The sequence below is a fragment of the Bombus pascuorum genome, chromosome 10 (assembly GCF_905332965.1).
Source record: "Bombus pascuorum chromosome 10, iyBomPasc1.1, whole genome shotgun sequence".
Classification (NCBI taxonomy): domain Eukaryota; kingdom Metazoa; phylum Arthropoda; class Insecta; order Hymenoptera; family Apidae; genus Bombus; species Bombus pascuorum.
The window spans coordinates 10,418,221-10,436,285 of NC_083497.1; the positions used below are offsets into that span (position 1 = coordinate 10,418,221).

The window sequence follows — 18,065 nt, forward strand, 5'->3', positions numbered from 1 at the left end:
TCTTTCCTTTCTTTTTCGTTCGGTGAACGCGTCGGGCAAAGCGGAGCGGAGCATATTTTCGAGCGCAGCGGGACGTATTACCGAGCCGCTCTCGTCCGATAATGTGTTTCTGATTGCCGACGCGTCTAGATTTCGCCCACGCTGGGACTTTGGGTCGATGTAAATCCACCTCCGCGAAATATTACGTCGTCGAATCTCAGCGCAGATACTCCTTTGCCCATTCTATTCCATTCCCATTTTACTTTTAACCGTAATCCTCCATATATTCGGAAAATTCAAAGTCGAAATTCTGATCACGCAATAGATATCTTAATATTCACGTCGAAAAGGAAATAGATCAATCGATATACGTCACTATTTATAATTACAAGTAACTGGACAATACAATCGATTTATATTAACAGTAATGTATATGACGTTACTAAAATATACCAATTAATGGTAAGCGAATGATGAAAATTTCTCGCGCCTATGTAAAGTCTATATATTTGGACGATATTATAATTAGAACTTTAATAGGTTTAACAAACTCGAACTCCTATTATACAAAATACACATTTTCTTGACAGCTGATTCTCTTCAAAGCAAACAAGCTTCTTGCCCTTACCTTAACGATTGTGAAAAAATTACGTGCTTTCTCAATTCAACGGCGAGTTTCGTAGTTTAAAAAATCATGCAGATGGTCTTGGCAGATCTTCCTTACTTCCCCCTATGTATTCTAGCGGCAAAATAGAAAAAATACCACGATGAATCATTGTAAGTAATTTCCCCCGTCCGACCCGAAAGCTCGCCGTTGTTTAATAATAATATTGTTCAACACGGTTCTTTGAGCGACGGCTTATTGACGAAAGGCAAGCCGTCGCTAGCGCGAATTCACCGCGGGGAATAGCGTCATTATTCGACGACGCGTCGAAGCGGCCGTTTTTAATGAGATGCTACAATATTTAAGGCGAGTCTCCAGCGATTTTACACCATCCGCGATGTCACCGTGAAACGCGTCCTCGCTACGATCTAGCAAACAAAATGCATATTCCCTCTCTCTCTCCTTAATTTCCTGCCATTTCAAATTACCAAGCATAATTAAAAAAAAAAAAAAAAAAAAAAAAGGAGGAAAAAGAAAAAGAAAACAGGACAATGAAAAATAAGAAAAATTCCAAACGATCGCGAGATCAAGGTGATTCTTCGATGCGCATCGACTCATCGGGGAAATCTTTGGCAATGGAAGGTTCGATGAAATAAGAAGTCGATCTCGAGAGAAACTCCAGACTGCACTGCAAATAAATATATCCCTGTCCCAAGGAATACGTCATCGCGGGCAAAAACGGATCAGTGGCATCGTTTCATTCGAGTCGTCGCTAGATCAATACCTATAGACGAGCCCCGTCTACAGGTCGGATCGATCGTCGGAGGTATGCTTGATACATATGTACGCGCGGAGGAGTATCGAGGCACGAGAAGGAGAATCGAGAGCGCGCTGGAGCAACGCTGGATGGCTGGGAACGTATTAAATTATCGGTTATTAATAACGCACAGCGTTTGCTCGCGCTCCAACTCGCCCACGCTTTCCTCTCGCGTCTTTCGCTTTAAGGACGCGGAACGATCTCGATGCCGGTTAATTGAACCGCCGTCTGTGATCCACGGTTCGTTCGTAAACCCGATCTGCTCTTTATGAAGTTTTTAAGGTATCAAACTACAACGCAAGAAGATGCTGGAGGAATGTTACGTAACGATATTTGGAAGCCGAAGTGACATAATTGGTGCTATTACAAGGAATACAATGGGGCTGCTGTAATTAGTACAGTTACACGGAACGCTATTCTATGGACCGTGTACATAGATTTTTGAACGCGAATGAAAATAGTATACTAGACGACTGATGAAAATATTATTGAAGAATGCTACTGGTAATTGCTTTTCAAGTTATCTGTATATTTGGATAATATATCTTTCTACGTAGAAATCAGAAAAAAAACTAGGTAGACGCTTTGACGTTCATTATAGCGTTAAATGTCGTTCATTCATTGAAAGGAAAAAAGATTCCTTGAAAGATGTTGGATAGCGTTTAAGTAGATATAAGTAGATGTTGCAATTACGCGATGAAAAACTAAATTATATGGTGTTTTGAATATTTCACCACAGGCCTATTTTATTTAAGTTTTACATCGAAAATTGAATTACGAAACGTAATGTAAATTTCCTGGCGAAAGAGAAGTTTTGCTAAAGAAGACCAAGATATATTTTACATAATCGAACATCGTAAAAAAAGAAGAAGAAGAAAAGGAACGGAAGAAAACAAATTCCCAAGTGTACTCGTAACGACAATTTGTCTTGAGAGCAGCAAAACACTGAACGAAGAAGGTCGAAACACGGCCGAGTGAGTTTCGAAGGTTGAAAGACGGCGGGGAACAGAAGGCGGGAAGATTAAATCGACATTTTCGAGCTCGATCGAGTTTTGGACGGTTTGGGCGCGGGTGTACCGCGCGTAAATTAAATACTCGATGATTAATGGCGGCGGTTCTCCCTCATGGATAATGGTCACCTACGTACACGATTTACATCTTGCCGGTTTTTAAGGCTTGCCTACCAAGGTCAAAGTACCGCGGACCATTCGGCCAACGAATCGATTAATAACCGCTCGCCGGCTGATAGCCAGCTCATACGCGTTCCTTCTCTCTATATATAGAGCTAGAAACCGATGAGAATCACGGACGAGCAAGGTTGGCTGCTGCGAGGCGGAGGCTCGCTTTGATTTCGCCGCCGGAAGACCTACACCTTCGATCGCGTGCAGGTGTCTGATGGGTCAGCAACTCATCAAGCGGTGATTTTCCATGATTGCGCTGCGATATTTGCAACGGCTCATTCGATACGAATGATATTTGTGAGAATATTTGCGAGTCGAGAGGCAAAAGTTGGATCAACTATCATTAACTGACGTGATTTTGATTTTGAATGGGTAAGTATAGCTTCGTTAATACGTATGTAAGTATCAGAACATCTAGTAGCCTCGTATAAAACGCGACTATTAACGAAATTTAGTAAATCGATCAAGCAGACTTTTCGAAATTTTAGAATACTCGACAAAAGCCTATTGAAACTACATGCAACAGTAATAGGAAAACTGTGCGTTGATCGCTACAATCCTCGATAGAAAAGTTATGGAAAAAATTCGCGTCGTATTGAACAGGAAACCGTGAAAAATCTATGCAACAAAAAATAACGAACGTAATGCGAATGACAAAATTGATTGCAGCAGTAAGCAGGCGTCGTTTTCGATACAGATGCGCATACACTACGGTTCAAAAATTTCAAGCTGTTTTTTCAACTCTACCTACATATATTGAATCTGCTAATCGTACTATTAATTCGAAATTAGTAAGAATTTTCTTCGATTGAATTAATTTTCAACGAGAATTCTCGAAGATATTAGAATTTTAAGATGAATTTTCTTAGAGTTCCAGGTCTCAAACGAGATAACAATTCTTATCAAATTTAATAATTTCCTAATAATTTTTCATGTTTTAATAAGATGAATACTTCGGTGTCTTCGTACTTACAAACGAGTGAGTCAAATTCTTGTCAATCTTCCTATTATCAATTAGAAAGGAAATTCTGTAAATCATCACTCACCAGAAGCGGCATTTTCGCGACCACGACCAAGGGTATGGTAATCTGTAAACGAAAAGAAAATTGCAAAGTTAATGGCAGCGTTCTTGAAACTAAGAAGAGATCGTTGATGAGTAACAAGGAGGGAAATTCGCAAGGTTACGATGTCCTTCGGAGCATGATCTGTTAAATATCGTGTCAGGGTCCCATGAAACATTCATCAACGGGTGGCCAGCCGAGATCCACTTTCCTCGGTGCGTCCTATTCGCTCAGGCAAACCACTCGAGTTTCCCATCCCCCGTACGCGCGGGCCCTTCTTACGTAATCCGTCTGTTAAAATATCAATCTCAACATTTCACTCTTTGCACAGCATTCCGTGCAGGGGTGGCCCCGATCCTCACCCTCTTCTCTGTCTGGACGAGGTCATCAAAGATGCAGCAGCAATCAGCGGAGCTAGTCGAGCGGACGAGCAAGCAGAGAACCAACCGACTACCGGCCTGGACCCCGGGGATGCACGCGGGATTTTCTTTGAGCCTCTAAATCGATCCCCCTCACCCACGGAAAAATTGTACATTCGGTCGGTGTGTAGCTCTTCCGATTTCCTACATCAATCGCTACGATTCCTTGAAAAAAAGAGAAAGAGAAAAAAAAAGAAGACACAGTCGAACCATTCGCAAATCGACGCTGTTTCACTTGTAAGAAGCGAATATACTGTACGATTTTCTTACGAACACTCAAACTGGCGAATAGTTGTCGAAATCTACTGGGACGTTTTATATGTCTCTTATACCAGTTCATGCCAGTTTTAGCAGGTTTAAACGTTTCCGCTAAAGCTTTTGCAAGCAATTTTTTATTTTCTACGCTATTACCTCTTTGACTATTTAAAACACAACGAACTTCTCGCAAGACTGTTGTTTTACTTCGGAAATATAAACGGAGAAATAAAATAGTGAGTCTTAAAAACATAAATAAGAAGGAAGCACAAGTCTCGTAATAAAAATGTCAAACATCTGTCTGATCTATTTCAGGGAATTATTAACTGATACTTTGCAGACCCTACAAAGAAGGACATCAAAGTGCTTTAGATACAACGATCTATGCACCGTGGTCGTCGTTGAAATCTCTGCTCTGCTACCCCTCGCCCTCTTTCTCTGCCATCATCATCTGGCCGCGGCACACCGCGGGGGGGGGTGAACTCTATTAAAAATGCAATATTCTCGTTAATCCGCGCCGGTATGTGGTACCGGCTAATTAGCGAGTACCGAGGACAGGGATGCATACGCGCATCCCCGTTGTCATGCAAATACCTGACGGTGGGCGCACGAAACGCCCATTCAACCCACAGGTCTATGCGCGCCGTGCGATCGTATGCCCGGTTATACTCGACGCGTATTAATAACGAAACAAATATTGCTTATCGAATATTAAATTTTCACATCACGCGATATCGCATTCATCGCGCAATCGCCGCAGAATATTTCAAGATAAAATTATAATACGTCTAAGCGGCGATGGTCTTCCGTATCGTGACGTGTATTGTTAAACTCTGTGTTTAAATGTGAAATTGCGTTTGCTTTTTCTACGTGAAACGAAGGGGAATTGATTCAAAATGGGAGATTTATCGCTAGAGCCCGATGCGGACATGTTTCGTTACATGGAATCTTGTTGCACGGGTGCATCGCACGTGTTTTACCAATCTATTGGATCGTATACAGAAGAATACAATGGTACGAAGAGTTAACATAGCAGTAAAAGGGATTCCGCTTGCTAAACATGTTAGGTGTTACGATTAGAGAAGAGAAAATAAACGAAGAGATAGCGAAAGTTGACGTTAGAATCCAAATGAGAAACAATTTCTCGCGATCAAAAGAATTTTATGTTATATCTCGATAGACAGAAATGAATGGTATCGTGAAAAATTATTATTCTAACTTATCCAGCTCGCCACCCTCTTGCTAATTATTTCAATCAACAAGTAATATTTTACTGATTTCTCGTAATAACCTACAAATTTTCGTACACTTACAGATGTATAACTCAAACAAACGTTCAACTATTATCTGATAACAAATATTATTTCGTGGTTGCATTTATATCGCTCGTCATTTCGTAATAGTTGGACAACGAGCAAGAAAAGCTCGTTTGCATCGAGTCAAAGCTAATTCCAGGACACGTAGCAAATTTCCGCGTGCGCAGATTCATGCGTGGCTCTGAGAGACGGTTGTAGGCGGGGGTGAGCTATATCAATAAGCATCGAACAGCCACGGAGGACTGCACGGGGCTGTTGATTAAGGGGCGAGTACAATGAGGAGATATCCTCCGAGAAGGGAATGCGATGGATCTACATCAAGGGTCTCCCTCCAAGTCGCTCCTTCCAGCAGCGACTCCCTCTACCTGTCTTTGCTCCATCTGGTCTTTAGCGAGAGAGACTGTTAGACGCCGATTATTACCGATCCTGAGTCGCACAATGGCCTCGTCTCCCTGTCATCCAGCGGCCTGACTGGGTCACCTTGTCGCGTGACAGAACAACGATTCAGTTGATCGTCCGGAAGTCGTGCGACATTCTGCCGAGCTCTCGCTATATGCCCTGCTTTACGCTGCTGGATCAAAGAGCTTACCGTGGAAATAGCCGCGCAATTATTTTCATGACCACCATTCGTGGACAATTTTTATTTTCCGCAATACAGGAGCGGACAAGAGTAGTAAAAATAGAAGAGTTACGCAGTTGGAGAACTTTTCCAAGTACGTAGCATACGTTAACTTTCGTCATTTCGCTAAAGATATTTGTCCGCAGACGGGTGGGTGTCATATTGGTTACCACGCTTTCGCAATTAAATACGATCTAGCTGCTTCGACCTTTTGCCCTCCCTATTGTTGTATTGTAGTCTGCGCGAAAAGATTCAATTAAATCTCTCGCAGCAATCTACGCCTACTCTTATTACTTGTCAATCTTTATCAAACTCACACAGTTACGCGGATTTACATGAATTTGAAAAATATTCCTATAGATACTGATACGGAGGCTGAATTTCAATAAAACTATCTCATATCTCAAATTCAATATATATAGCTATAACTATATATATTAATATTTTACGTATTTTTATACGCTCATATTCATTTCTTCGCACTTGCATTCGACATAAATACATAAACATGCACATTTTCTGCCTGTCGAAGCTATGAGAAACCAATATATTCGCACGAATCATAGCAAGTCAAATATCCGATTAATTTATGAGTAGAACTGAAAGGCCCATTGAAAGATCAGAAGCTGTCGGTCCTGCCGAAGGAATTCTCCCAGCGACAAAGTTAAGAAGAGACCGCGAGTGAGCGGGCGTTCACGGCGGCAACTTGCAGGCCCCTAAATTAACAGTAATGAAAATTGGTTATCAGTCGAAGCGACATCCTGCAGACCGAACAGTGTTACCAGCATTGGAGCGCGTAATATCCCATTGAGAACGAACGGACGGCGAGCACGGTGCTGGGATTCGGGTGCACGGGAAGCGGATCACGTTGACACAAAGCGGCCGTAATCCGTTTATCTTCTCTCCGGGCACTCTGCGCCCACGTGTTACGCTTCGCGTTATTCGAGGATGGCCCTGCCGTCAACCCCGTCAACCACCTCCGAACCATCGCCTCCGCACCCTTCGCATCCTCGTCGTTCTTGCTGCAGAAACGTTACTGTGTTACAGAAACGAGCAGCTTTTCAACTTTCGAGAACCGTCGATATTAATCGTTGATAGTATGTGAAAAGATTTTAATTTGTCGAAATTTCAACAGGTTTTGGTATTGCATACTAATCGGTATAGAAACTGTTGAACAATCGAAGGATTGGTAACAAAAATGAGCCGTGTAGGTGTTTGTCTTTTTTCAGGAAATCGGGTGAATACTGCAGCTTTCGTTTCATTCTTTTTTGTTCAATGCATTTCAATTTCTTTCTTTTTTTTTTGTGAGAGAATATTCATTATGTAATTGTTACAAAGATATCTACGATTATATGTACATTATGAAAAATATCATATCAAAAAAACGTATTACTCTTTACAGGACAATTTTTGCGACTACGTCATATAGTTGGATTAATTACGAGTAACGCTCACGGCAACCGTATAATACAACGTGCATTTTGTTACGGAAAATTGATATCTATTCAACAGGAATTAAATATACTATACTATTTTTTTCTTTCTTGGGGATATAACGATAGACAATTTCGATACAATCCTTATTTCCATTACTTCCCACCTATTTAAGTATTTATATCTCAATACGTATATGGAATCTGTTACAACCAAATTTTAAAAGTATCTCTCACTACGTTCCGTTAGAAACTTTCCGCAATATTCGCTGGAAGCTTGGTGAAATATTATGAAAATGGTGGCGTTAGGTTGGGAAGCAACGACGACAGTGGCCGGTTGGTCGAGCTAGCATCGTACGAAATGTATTCTGCCCACGCGGATGCTCGCGTCTCCGGCTGAAATCCCCTTCGACAGGTTTCTGAAAGGGCCGCGAGGAATGTCCTTCGCGACACGTATTCCTCTTGAGTAATGACGCGGCCCCGAAGAAGGAATGCAGAAGGAGGTGTCTTTCACCGGAGATTTCATTGGTTTCGAACATAGCCTTCCCTTCCCCTACTTCTGTCGCCGTTCAAGCCTGAAAACGGCTTAACGAATGACGACGAGTCGTCACGCGTTTTGTCTCGCGCCATGGAACACATTTGTCTCGAGGCCGGATGCTGGGTGGTTTTGAATCCCGTTGGGCTCTTCGCGCGCATACATAACTTGCACACCGCGGATCAGCTTTCTCCTTCTCCTACACACACACACTCTCTCTCTCCCTCTCCTCCTCCTTCGTTCCTCCTCTCATTCTTCATCATCAAACTGTCGTTCTTCGTCTATCCTTCGAGGGGCGAAGAGGGTTCTCCCTCTGTCTCTCCTTTCATCGTGATACTCGGCCCGCCAGGATTCGGCTTGACGCGCCGCTGAAAGACGCTCGCATCTCACAAAGGACTCCCTAATATATTACGCTTATTAATGTCCCGTCCTCGTCTATCTTTCCGCCACCCTCTCCTCGGGATCCTCCACGAGAACACGCCGTGGAAATATCGTGGTGAATGATAAAAAGAGCAGCGCGATAGCTGCGCGCCGGAGGGAAAGGAAGTCGACTAAGAGTCGAAGAATTCGACGGCGAAGGTTCCTGAATGGTTCCTTAGCTCTCTTTCTCTCTCCGGTTCTCCGCGTATATTCGATATAGAGGGTTGTTAATCTCGGCGACGAGTTAAAAAGCTTGAGATTTCTCTAGCTTCTGAAACGCTGCTGTGCACTAATACAGACGCAACGAAGAGAATTTCGGCGCAGCCAGGGTTAAGGAATAAGAGGGTGGCGAGAAAAAAATCAGCCCAGATTTCGTCCAGGATCCTTGTAGATTGGTCCATTCAGCGGGAGCAAAAAAAATTGGCGGCTCGGCGTGGCCCATTCGATTTCTCGAATCGCGCGTTTCTCTTCTCGGCGCACGTTGTTCGCGATTAATTGGACGACCGAATTGTTGTTTCGTTCGCCGTTGAATGGCTCCGGCTCGATTTTTTTCTCCGTCCGCGCTGCCTCTGTGTGGGTGTTTGTTTTTTAAGTACCTATACGGCGTCGTGTGTCTGCGCCCGGCTATATATTTTTCCTTCCTTTTTTTTTGCCTTTCTTCCTTTTTTTTTACCCCTTTTTTTGCCTCCGCGCGTTTTTCACCTGCCCTCCGCCCCTGCCGCTCACCCGGGGAGACCACTCTCGACGAAATTTCGCCAGAACCGGAGCCCAGCCATCCACGGCAGCCGGGAGCGGGTAGCAAGCCGAGTGAAATCTTTTATCGTTCATCGTAAGAGCGACTGGGCACTCTCTCCAAATTTCTCTTTCCTTGCGCTCCTCTGTTCTCCACCATTCTTTCCCTTTTTCTTCGCCCTCTTTCCACCCCCGGCGTTTCCGTGTCACCACGTGGATTTTTCGTGCGGGCCAACGCATAATGCATAAAAGTCGGGCTCATTCAGGCCACGGAAGTCGCTCGAATTTAAACAAACGCCAGGCGGAGCCCCCTCCGCCCCTTACTTTCCAGCTTCCTTCGTTCTTTCTCGTTGGTTATTTCCTGCTCGAGCAGTCTCGCCCCCGCACGCGAAAATGCCGCTTAATCTTCGCGGGTTCGGTCTCCGCCATTGTGTACCGGGGGCCGCGACCATTATTTACAACGGAACAATAAACGCCTTGGATGATTTTCATGCGTGCCGCTTAATCCCGTTAACCCATCTACAAACCCACCCTCTTTCTGCCCCCCAACCTCCTTCGATTTTTTACAAGAAAATAATTGCCGATCGTTGATTAATCCGTCGGTTAACCCGTTCTTAAACGCCTGCTGCCAATGTCTACCACGTGCAAACAGAAATACAATGCTGCACGTCGTCTACGACGAGGAATGGCACCGTGAAAGGGCCTGCACAGGGGAAAAGAAGCGACTTATTTACCAGGAACGGAACAACGAGCGAGCGTACGTAAATGGAGGAATGGAAGAAAAAGGAAGAAATCGGAGAAAAATCTGAAACCTGCGTCCGTGCAGGGCACATAGTTAGCAAGCACCGAGTCGACGCGAGCTTGCAAGAGGTGGTAGCTAAGCAGTGCTAATCTGACCGACCACGTTGCCACTTCACCTCTCTGATTTTCTCTCTGCAGTTATGCTGGTTGCCGTTGTATGGGTGTATTTGTTTCGCGGTATGGTGCACTATGGATAACAATGGCGGCACGGATCGAGTCGGCGGCCTTTTTGAAGGCAGGTGCTCTCTCTTCTTTACCTTTTTTCCTCTCCAAGACCGAAGCTTTCTTTCTCCGCCGATCCACCCTCTTCTTCTCTGTTTCTTCCATCTACGTCGCATCTCTCTTTTTCACCAACATTTCTTTCATTTTTGTCTCGCGCCAGGAGATTTCGCTAATAAGCAACAGCGGATGTGTTAAGCTCCGAAAAACCGGGTAAGATTATCGATTTACCTCCTGACAGGCTTTTTGTCAGCTCACGCCAGGAAAATAGTTCCTGGTAGCGTAAGAACGATCGACCAGACGGGATTAAGAGTCTGGTGTACGGTAGTTTGACCATCGCCCTTGACGCTGCTGATCGACTGCTGATTTTTCAAGCTACGATAAGATTGCTGGTGCTAATTAGTCTCGTTACGAAGAAACGAGGGCTTAACGGCCAAGAAGTTTTAGTTTGGAATTGCTTGAAGAGCTTAGAGTGGTCAATCGTTTCCGAGATAAAATCAGAAGTCGTTTTTCTTCGAACTTTTATTGCCATTAATTATCTATTTAATCTTCCCCGAGAATCAGAGTCTTTTTTTCTTCCAACTCTCATTTTCATTTTTACGATTAAATTAGCGGATATTCAGAAGTTTTGTCCAGATCCGTAAACGAAATTCTATGTAATAGAAATAGGAAATTAATGAAAATAATAGAGCGAATGTAATAGAATCGCTCGTTATCGATAAACATAAGACAGCAATTGTTTAATAAACGAACGATCATTAAGATCTGTTGAGGTTGACTGATAGAAGAACGAGTGGATGAATTTGTAATAGAAAAATATATTGAAATAAACAAAGGTATAAGTTTATGTTGATCCAGATCCTTACTCTCTTAGTGTTACAATACAATAGAAAACTAGGGAGCACGTTCATGTATTTATTGCAAAAGTTATTATACATTACCAAAAAAGTTAACCTTATAGCTTTAGCTAAAGGCTACAAAGAACATAAATAAAGATCTGTTTATTAGCTCCTTTGTTCCTAGACCTTGTAATCCAAAACATAATGTATATTCAAGGGTACAATAACATAGACCTCTCCTTATTTAGAATATTTCTGCGTAATAGCAGTCTCTAGGTCACGGATTACATAAATAAAAATATAGCGTTTTTCTTCAAGTGGTTACTTGAACAAGATCGATGATGAAGTATAACTATATGTATTGAACAAAATAACTGATCAATTTGTACAAAAATTTATGAATGAATGTATTGGAAAAGAATGCTTCGTATGGTTTTTAATTGATATATGTCTCTCAATCGTCACTTGCGTCTCAATTGCTCGTGACAACAAGAACGAGCAGAGAATCGTTTCGAACCTTGCGGTTATGGCACGACACTTAACAACGACACGCTCATGACAACACAACAGGTGTTGGAATTATACCAATTTCATGCTTGCCCTGGCAGAACCATAAAATTTCAAAGAAAAGTACAAATCGACATAGGATTCCTCCATTCAACGAAAATAATGATTTTTGTTTCAAAAGATTCGAATGTACGTTTACTCATCGGCCAGTGACTCTTTGTAAAAATCTCACAACACCAACCACAGGTGTCAAAGAGGAATTTCTAACGAATACAGAGCGCTGAATATCAGTTTCAAAAGATTGGAATTCGCAAATGACTCGATGCAGCAGCAAGTAAATGGCTGATAAGGCCCAAAGCGAGCAGCGACGGTCCCAGAAATGGTCGGTGGGATATTGTTATGGTCGAGTGTATCATCTGGTAGCGTGAGCCGTGGACTGTGGTCGGTCCTCCCACGCATGGGATCACGCATGCGTCGGGCCTCCCTTAAAACAATGCTCCGACCAATCTCGTAAGGTAAAGGGGCTCTTGTCCCATTGGCTCGTTCCTTCAAGTGGATCTTTTTTCGACGCGGCCACCATTCTACGCTCTCTAATCCCATGGAGTTCCACTCGCTCGAGTAACTCGAGGTCTTCGCTCCTTTCTCGACTCTCTGTCTCGTCTCAAACGACTTCACAACATCTTCTTTCTTCGTCGAATCAATAACGATCAATCGTTCGATCAAATTTTTAATTTCCTTTCCCTCGATGTCATTTTCTTTCTCTTTATTTTCTATTTGTGCACTCAGATAGGTTGTTGGATGGTTGAAAGTATGTGTAATAATAAAAGATTAGTTCGGTTAAAGGCAGAAATAAGTCGGAGACCCTGAATCATCGACGAGGAGAAACCCTAGAAGAGGTGGCACAAGTGGTGATTCCCCTCTGCGAAACGTTTTACCGAAGGTAATGGCCGTGCCGGAAGCGAGATGACGCGTGACCCCAGACGGATGCATTAGACGCACTTCCGGCGGTGCGACGCCCGGCGCCCTCGTTCATCCGTGAAACCCGGCCGCTGCATCCCGCCAGTCGCGAGTCCTAATGCGTTATTCTCGCGATTACATCCTCTTACCCTTCGACCACTATTCCGACTAATCCTTGACATTTTTTCCTAACGGAATTTCACTGGAATAATTTTCTAACGGAAGTTGTTGGAAATTAATTTGATTCTCTAGCCGAGGAAACGTAGTGGAACGTTTCACATTTATTGGCAAGTTTTAAGAAGTTTCTATATTTTTATGAAAATATCATAGAACCGTTTTGGACCCTCCGCCTTCTCTGTACATTTTTACATCGATCTATGTCTTCGAAATTAAAATTTGATAAGAAAACCGATACCTGAATCATTGATTTCTCATTCTGACTCTTGTAAATTAATGATACGTTTACTTAAATTACTGCTCGTTCACAGACCAATGATTACCAACGTTTTGCGAACTTCGTCGTGAATTACTTGAAAAATATACAAATATACAATTTGTATAGGCGTTTCGATTCTCGAAGCCTGTTTCTCTCTCGCACAAAACCGCGAAAGAATTCGCTAATCGAAGATTCGCGGTAACCGAAGCGATTCCAGCGCGCCAAGCAATTTCCCAAAGTGTCAGGCAAGGTAGGCGAGCGTAGAGAATCGAAAGTTTCCCGGTGAATCCGGAGGACGCGTCCCTCAGTCGCTACATAACACGCGTTTCACAGTCTAAGCGGCTGTCGAGCGAATTCTTGCACGAATCGGCGGGACGCTTTGTTCGACAACTAGCTGGAGGCGACGCTATCGAAAGACGGGGTTTGCGCGGCAGAAGGATCGATCCTTCCTCTCTGTCCTCCCTGTTTCCCTCTTCTGGTTCGCGCGGTATAGCCGGCGTCGCCGCTCACGGCCGCTCATCCTACGGCAGAGGAAATGAAATCCCGTCCGGGATGCGATTCGCGCGACGTTTGTCCCGTTATTAGATCAACGTTACTCCGTGAGAGCTGCCGCCACGATAGAAAGAGAGAAGAGAGAAAGAGAGAGAGAGAGGAGAAAGATAGAAAGAGAGAAATAGGAAATATCGCTCTCCTTTCCTCCCACGATGGTCGTGGAATACGTCTTTCGCATTTCAAAGCGTATCCCGCCTTCCGGCCGATACTTCCTGCGAAAATCGCTCCACTCCTACCCATCCACGGCTTGCACAGTAATCAATCGAGGGGACGAGCGGAGAAACTGTCTGTCGACGCGTTCTTTTTCCCGAGATATTCCAAAGCGCTACGTACAGGACTTTCCTCCCCTCGAGTCGACGTTTAATAGAATCGAATACTTCGTTTTTATTAGCCGACAGTGTCGTTCATTTCGAAGCTCCGCTGTCTCGATAATTTCTTTCAAGTCCTTTCGCTCTATTTGTTTTTGGGGAGTGTGTCTGATTAACAGCCTTATGTCGACAGTCGGCTATTGGTTTCTGTTTCCTCTTCGTAAATTCTTTGCCTTCTTTGGATACTTGTACGTTGATTTTGACTTTTTCGAAGTGAAATTGCGCGAAACAGATTTCAAACGCCTATTGATTCTTTCAACAGAATTATAACTTTGCGAAACATGATAATTTGTAACACGATGATTTGTGAAAAAAATCGTGAAGTATTAAGAAAATACGTAAATTTGGAAAACGATGTTTTTCAGTTCATGTTCTACATTCTATCTAGTAGAGAATATCTACACCCTGTTTCGATTGTTTCACGTTCTTTGGCGCTAACTTTCAGAGAGAAGCTTCGTGTTCCTTATATTTCTTTCTTTGATAACTTCTCAGCGAAGAATGATCGATGCCTAAAGCTTCTAAAGGTTACCAAGGAAGGACATTGCTGTGGGTATACGCCAAGGTCAACGTTATTGAAACTCACTTTACACTAACTAACCTTGTTTGCTAATCAGGCTACCTGGGTAGACATATAAAACACTTAATAATTAGATGATTCAAAGACAAAATTCGTCAACAAAATCATTCGAATGCTAATCTAACAGTGTAAATTTCAAAACCAGTATTTGTGTCTTCCCATTTACGTAGTCGATCAATCTGGCTTTGGAATTTGTAATCTATCTAACGAAGCAAATTTATACATTCTATGGGAATCGTTGCATATCTACTAATATTAAAAATAAGTGTCATATTTTACAAACCTCTTTTGTTAACCAGCAACTTTGTTGGAATACAACGATATTACACGCATAGGCACAAATACTCTTACACAGACACCCACATAGGCATTTGAACAGAACACTTACACAGATCATACTCATTACTGTATAGAGAGTGGGGTTCAAAATATTTAAGGGATCATGGGTCACCACCTACGTCCAATTTGAGAGTAACAGGCCAACTGTCAACAATCTGCATACGTTATTAATTATAGCATATCACTCGCTTATATACATTTGGTTCTGTAGTTCTGTTTAATAAATATCACTGAATATTATTTTAACATAAACATTGTGTCTTGCACGGATTATTAATCTTAATTTTAAGATTAAATTCTAAGAAACTTGTTAACAAACAATGAGCTATGGCTCAAACCTTCTAAAGATTAATCAGGACGATTTCTACGACACATATGTCAAGATCAACTGACTCCCTTACAAGGAATAATTGGCAAAAATCTTTGATTTTTTTTATTACGATAGGACAGCGTCCTCTTAACGAGTCAGAACCTCGAAACCGATTTTCGCGGTGAGGAACGCGGGTTGGATCGTCGGCGCGCATTTACCACCTGCATCGGGCCGAATTAATAGTTCGCTGTGCCGCGAAACCCGTAAATAATGCCTCCTGACAGCCGGAGCCGAACGTCGATGAATAACGAGCCACGGAGCCTTCGACTTCGAATTTTTTCTCTTTTCTTTCCGTGCGGTGTGAGCGCGCGCCCGCCCGGACCACACGCGCGTTCCCCGCGCGATGTGTGCAAGACAACCGGCTCGTATATAACCTTTTATGCGCTGACGAAACACGCGGAGAGGACGCGAGTCGATCGGTCGTGGAGAAAAATCCAGAGGTAAAAAAAAATACGCCGCCGAATCGGTAGAAAAATCCTGAAAGGAAGGGGAAGGAAACGCGAGGGAGAGAAGAAGAGAGAGAAAGAGAAAACGCGACTGACACGCGTGCAAACGTATTGCACATGCGCGTGTGCGCGGCGAACAAAGCTCGTCTCCGATGAACTCCTCCACGTGAACGCGGAACTCGACGCATCGATACAGGAAACGACGCGATACACCGCGAAAAACCAAAGAGAAACTTGCGTGCACACGCGAGCACGATGTGTGACCATAGAGCGGACCGACGATGACGTGTACGCGTCGTCGTGAATATTTGAAGAGATATCCTGCCGCTTTCTCACCCTTCCTTTTCCCTGCCGTTGGACGTTATCGCAATTTTTCACGTGGGTGTCCGCGAACACGTGTTCCCGCGCCTCGTTTCCGATCGATGCCAGCCAACCTCTTCTTCCAATTGACTTTTCACGGTTCCGAGCTGTGGGATGATTCAATGAGACAGCTTCTTCTCTGTTCTATCGTTAGACACGCGTTAGGCTATGGTTACAGTGAATGCGTGGTGTGACGAACACGAGTACGTGAGAACGATCGAGTATACGCTGTGGTTCTAAATTGATGGTACAAGCGAAAGATTCAGGCAGATTCTATTAATCGAATTAAGACAAAAATCGAGAAAGAGAAGATCGCGTTGGAAGCTTCGTTGCTCCCACTCACACCACGATTGAGGAGTTGATAATATTAGTCTGAACATTGAGAAAATGACACAAGCCAACTATTGTATATAAATGGTATGGAAAATGTTATTGAAAAGGCACATATTCGTAAAACGGCTAGAGTTGACCATTTTGCCGATGTCATGTTTCACGTGATTCAAATAATTGAATAAATTATCATGGCCAGATATATACCTATGTTGTTTCATCTAAAATTAAAGACAAAGCGGTGAACTTCTTTTACGCCACCCTGTACATAGATTCTTACGCGTAAATGCATTTCGGCGTTCAGGTGTTTCATTCATTAAAACACACATTCACTGTAGCCATAGTCTCAAGAGACGGGGAGCTTTCTACTTGTGATTAGTACAGGTAGAAATTTACGAGAGGCTCGACTATTCGCGTTTCCTTCACGGTCTTCGCGACAGCGGACGTTGTCAGATAGAACTTATAATATTCGCTATTGACTAAGTTGAAACTCGGTTAAAGATTCTATGGCTGTACACCGGCAACAATGATAGGTTGGAAGCCGAGGAAAAGAAGAAGAGAATGAAGAGGAGAAGAGAAAAAAATGGCGAAGGTAAGATATGGTCAAGAGAAGGTAAGCATCGTGCCAAGGTTAAGTCGGCAGAGGAAGAGGAAGGAAGACAAGCAGAAGAAAAGTGAATGATGGGACTATAATGACGGAGCCTTCTCCTAATTCCAGTCGACGCTTCTCTCTTCTTCCTTCGTCTTCGACACCTCTGGAACGAGACGGAATAATTCACGTGGTGGAAAGGGAGATGGAGAACGAGAGGATCAGAAGCTACAAGAGAGAACTGGGGAGAATCTTCTCCCTTGCTGTCTCCTGCCCTCTCTCCTTCTCTCCCTTCGTTCCTCTATTCTTCGCCGCTCTCGTCGGGGATTAATAACGGCCTACCATTGTTGCCATGGCAACTCTCGAAGCGTTAAAAACTCCTCGGCCCTAACCCTGATCGTTCGCTTAAAGTTTCACGGCGAAAGGGTTGAAGTCACCCTTCGAACGATCTCGATGGACGCGGCGATGACTCCTGGACTGGTCGTTACGCGTCATCTACGACGATCGCGGTGATCTTTAACGATTCGGAATGATATTAACCCTACTACGTTCTTTCGGTCATGTCCGATCCGTTTATGTATATTGTCCTAATCTGTTAAAAAGTATCTTCCGTTTGGACAAAATACGAAGAAACTCTCATCGTTACGCATGATTTTTCGTTTCAATTTTTCATGTGGAATAAAAGTTCGAGAATCTTTGCAGCGTTTACGTTTCAGGTATGTTTCACCTGCTTTACAGGCTGCTATTTAACGTAATTATCCGTCGATGAAAAAAACAACACGAGGCAAAAGAGCGTTAAAGTCGGATGACCGTAACGGAAGCTGGTCCTGTCATTGCGCAAAGGCTCAAAGGAATCGTGATACCAAAGAAAAAGGGTTCGTTCTTGCAGGGTGAATCGGAAGGAAGGATTCGCATAAATCCATCCTCTGACTTGCTCGGAACCACCCTACAAGCGGGCCATGAATATTGATCAGATCCAATCTCTCCGTACATCGTCCTACTCT

General features: G+C 43.3%; 1 protein-coding gene across 12 annotated transcripts in view; it reads right to left on the reverse strand.

Annotated features, from left to right (window-relative positions):
- LOC132911461 (transcription factor Sox-2) overlaps positions 1-18,065 on the reverse strand; it is a 360,539-nt gene that overhangs the window by 167,932 nt on the left and 174,542 nt on the right. For 5 of the 12 annotated variants that reach the window (XR_009659001.1, XR_009659000.1, XR_009658998.1 and 2 more), the window contains one exon: positions 3,628-3,669. The exons of 5 other annotated variants lie outside the window; for them this stretch is intronic. The gene's annotated coding sequence lies outside the window, so the exon portion shown is untranslated. Of the gene's footprint in view, positions 1-3,627; positions 3,670-16,118; positions 16,250-18,065 lie in introns of all 12 variants that reach the window. 2 more of the 12 variants (XR_009659004.1, XR_009658999.1) reach the window with 1 other exon arrangement.